We start from the raw sequence: 4,763 nt of genomic DNA on the forward strand, positions 1-4,763 counted from the left end.
CATCTATCCCCTAGTGCCAACCAGGTCCTCCCACATGAGCTGCCCACATCCACCCCACATGGCCTTGGCCCTCGGTGGTGGGCGAAGGGGCTGAGGAGGTGGCAGAGACCCAGAGGCTGGTGCTGGCCCATCACGGCCTGGGTGGTGTCTGGGGTCAGACTGGAGTGGCCGGAGCCTACCCCTCTGAGGTCAGCCTCTGTGCAGTCCCTGTGGGCACGTGTACTGCAGAAATACAGACCCAGGGCTGACCCCATTGTCAGAGGCAGCAGGAAATAGGGTGTATCAGAACCAATAGGCTCCACTGTCTATTATCTGTCAATTGTCTATTATCTGTCTAGAGACTGATTTATGTCGAGGAAATGGCCCACACAGCTGTAGGGCTGGCAAGTAAGAAATCTGCAGGGAAGACCAGCAGCTGGAGACCGGAACAAGCTGATGCTGTAGTTGCAGTCTGAGGCTGTGATTGGGCACAGACCCCTCTTCCTTGGGGAAGCTCAGTGTTTCCTCATAAGGCCTTCAGCTGACTCGAGGAGGCCACCACGTTATGGAGGATGACCTGCTCTACTCAAAGTCTGCAGACTTGATTTTCAATTCTATCTAAAAACATCTTCATGGTGACATCTAGGTGGTGTTTGACGCCAAATAGTACTGTGGAGCTATGGTCTGAATGTTCATGTCCACCCAAATTCATATGTTGGACTCCTAATCCCCAGAGTAATAGTGTCAGGAGGTGAGGACTTGCGGAGGTGATGGGTCATGAGGGTGGGGCCCAGTGAATTGGGTTAGTGTCCTTAGAAAAGAGACCCCAGGGAGGTTACTGGGAGAGGTCAGCATCTGCAACTGTGAGGCCAGCCTTCGCAGGAACCCAGCCAGGTCAGCACTTTAATCTCAGACATCCAGCCTCCAGATTGTGAGAATTAACTGCTGTTTATAAATATCTAGCGTATATAACTTCCCATAGAAAGACACACAGCCTAGCCAAGGTGACATAAAATGAACCATCAGGTATGGGCTTAATTGCCACCTGATTTTTACATTTTCCCAACTGATCAAGAGTTTTCTTTGGGCTAGATTTGTTCTTCAGCCTGAGGTTGGTGCCTTGGCGGGGACACATCAGTGAAGTGTGAGTGTGAGTGACAGGCGGGGGTGGGCGGTCCAGCCCTGCAGCCACGGTTCTTCACGGTGATGCTCTCTTCCAGGGCTGACCTTTGAGCTCTCGGCCACCACCTATGGCCAGCACAGGGCGAGGGGAGGGGACAGCCCGAGCACAGGCCCACTTGCCTGCATGGAGTGGAAGGGGGCCTGGAGGTGTGTAGCTGGGCCACACTGTCCTGTTCAGAACATCTCACCCCAGTGGTGCCTCTGCAGCCCATGTGGAACAGTGCAGATCCCAGAAGTTATAGACGTATTTTGTAGCAGTGACATTTAGAAAGTAGGAGGCATTTAGCTTGTGCTCACAAAGAGAAGATGCCTTATTGTTGATGATTATCTGTTCTCCTTTTTTTTGCCAAGAAATAAAATAGGAAATTATTAAAACCTTTCCAGTTTTTTATTTTATCTGAGGATTCATCTGTGAAGAAATACTGAATAAATTGTCTTTGCAACCAAAGGAAAGACTTCTTATCTCCTTGCATTTGGAGTAATTACCCTGTGTCTTGCATTATGGTATTAGGAAATGGACCAGAAAGTATGCTGATTGAATATCATTTTAAAAACAAGCTCATAGGATGTGTTTGGCACCCAGCTCTGCTCACTGAAGCAGTTCGGCAGGAGGGACAGGACCTCCTGAAGGGTGGGAGTCGTGGCTGGCGCCTGGGATGGCCACATGCAGACAGGGGTTCTGGTGGGAAGGTTTCCTGAGGCTCTGGTTCCACTGCCATGGACAAGGCTGGGAGCCTGGGAGCTCAGAGTAGATCCTCGCGGCCCTGGCTCTTAAGCCAAGAGGCACAGAAGCACAGAGACAGAGAGAATGAGACAGAGACAGGGAGAGGGACTCCTGGAGGCTCTGTAACCAGGAGAGTGATCCCATTTGTGGGGCTCCACCCACACGACCTCACCACCTCCCCAAGACCCCACCTCCTGACAGCATGGCACTGGGGATTCCGGACAACCCTGTCCAGCACAGCACAGCTGCGTGTCCGGTGACTCCCGCTGCCCTTGCCCAAGGCATGCTTGGAGCCCAGGTGGAGAGGGAGCCAAGGCAGAGGAAGGCACAGCCCTGTCCCCGAGCTCACGCACGTCTGCCTGTGTCCCCAGGGAAGCGAGGACCATGTCTCATCTCAGTTTGCTCAGTTTGGAATCTGAGATCACGTAATTAAAAGCAGAAAAGCAGATGGTATACACGGAGATGTCAAGGGCTTCCCCCGCGGCTCAGATGGTAAAGAATCTGGCTGCAATGCAGGAGACCCAGGTTCAATCCCTGGGTCAGGGAAGATCCCCTGGAGAAGGGAATGGCAACCCACTCCAGTATTCTTGCGTGAGTTCCATGGACAGAGGAATCCGTGAGGATACAGTCCGTGGGGCCGCAAGAGTCGAATAAAACTGAACCACCACCCCACCACACCAAGATTTCACCTTTATTACACAGTTGAGGGTGAGGGTCTCTCAAAGGAAAAATATATGCAAAGATATATCTGACTTAAATGAAACTATCTTTTGTTTTCAGGGTAAAAAATGTGAGGTGTCAAAACATGCCTGAATTCACATCTGTAAGATCTCTTTTGAGACCTCAGTTTTTCTTGATTATTAAAGCTGTCACTTTAAACAAAGAATTAAACAAGAGATAAAAATTGAAATTTTGCCCACAGGGAAGTAAAAGCACTCTGAAAAGGATTAAGGGAATCTTCTCTTCACACTTTGCTCTATTAGGGGCCAGGCGCAGGCGTCTGCTTCTGTGTGTGGGGTGGCCCTGCCTGCGGTCCGGCTCTGCCTAGCGCAGCGGTGTGGCCCGGGCAGCCCAGGCTGGAGAACGGGGCTGCAGGGCCTGCAGGGGCTGTGGGGGCAGGCCGGTAGGTCGGCCTCACCACTGGGACAGAGACCCTGACTCCCGGAGACAGGACAAGAATCGAGTCACTTGAGAGGCGACCAGCTTGGGAGCAGGGGCCCAGGACTCAAAGCAGGGGAGGCAGGCAGCTCCCCCTCAGGAGGGGATCCGGGCAGCGGCCCCGAGGGGGGTCACCGGGGCTCCTGCCCGGCCTCACACCCTGCGTTCAACCCCGAGGAAGCTGGGGGGCTGCCTTCCCTGCGTGTGCATGGCCGCCACCCTCTCCCGGCCCCGCCCCCACGGCCGGGCTGTCCCCCTGGGGACGAGGCGGGGGTCCACTGCGCATGGCCGCCTCCTCCCAGGACAGGCCTTCACCTGGTAGGGACCAGCCGGCTGGCTTCTCCAAAGCCCCCAGGTGGGCTGGGACTGCTCCCACCTGGGACAGGGGGGTGGGGAAGGGAGGACCCCGGCTGGACCATGCAGCCACCTTGTCACTTCAGTTCTGTCAAGACTCTCCCAGACTCGGAGGCTGTGGCCTGGCCTGGGATCTCCGTTGTGCTCCTGGACTCACCTGGAGCCTGACCACGGATGCTGGGTCCCCCCAGGCTGGGCCCACAGGTGGGCGCTCTGGGTGAGACCCGCTGGTGTGGAAGGGATGGGGAGGAGCAGAGTGCAGAGCGGCCTGGGTCCTTACTTGCTGGGGGCTCATGCTAGTGTGTAAAGGCACACTGGTCACTTCCTAGGCCTGTGGAGAATCGTAGGGAAAATCCCGCACCTTGGCAGCTGGTGCTTCTCTAACTGAGTCTGCAAAGGGACATCACAAGACCCTTCGGGCGGAATTCCTTTCTGCTTCTCCAGCAACTACTCCACGTGGCCAGGCTGCCCCACTCCCAGGTCTACTCCTGACTCAGGCAGCGCAGAAGCCAGTCTCTCCTCTCACAAAGGCAACAGTCTGACCCACTGGCTCCATTCCTCAGCCTCCAAAAGCCTGCAAGCTTTTCGTCCCTGGCATGCGAGGGCGTTTCTGTCTCCTTCTCAAGGATACCTGTCCCACATCCTTGCCCACCTTCCCCCCATGCTTCTACCATGGCTGATTCACATTCTGTCTCTAATTGCACTTTCCAGTTGTTCGGTCACTGAGTCGTGTTCAACTCTTTGCCACCCTGTGGACTGCAGCACACCAGACTTCCCTGTCCTTCACTGATCCTGGAGTTTGCTCAAACTCATGTTCACTGAGTGGGTGATGCCATCCAACCATCTCCTCCTCTGTCGTCCCCTTCTCCTCCTGCCCTCAATCTTTCCCAGCATCAGGGTCTTTCCCAATGAGTCAGCTCTTTGCATCAGGGGGCAAAAGTACTGAAGTTTCAGCTTCAACATCAGTCCTTCCAATGAATATTCAGGGTTGATTTCTTTAGAATTGACTGGTTGGATCTCCTTGCTGTCCAAGGGACTCTCAAGAGTCTTTTCCAGGACTAAAGAATCGAAAACATCTATTCTTCAGTGCTAAGCCTTATTTATGGTCTAGCTTTCACATCCATACATGACTACTGGAAAAACCATAGCTTTGACTATATGGACTTTAGTCAGCAAAGTGATGTCTCTGCTTTTTAATATGCTATCTAGGTTGGTCATAGCTTTTCTTCTAAGGAGCAAGGGTCTTTTAATTTCATGGCTGCAGTCACCATCTGCAGTGATTTTGGAGCCCAAGAAAATAAAGTCTGTCACTGTTTTCATCGTTTCCCCACCTATTTGCCATGAAGTGATGGGACCAGATGCTGTC

Source organism: Bison bison, unplaced genomic scaffold, assembly GCF_000754665.1.
Source record: "Bison bison bison isolate TAMUID 2011002044 unplaced genomic scaffold, Bison_UMD1.0 scf7180017846269, whole genome shotgun sequence".
Classification (NCBI taxonomy): Eukaryota; Metazoa; Chordata; class Mammalia; order Artiodactyla; family Bovidae; genus Bison; species Bison bison.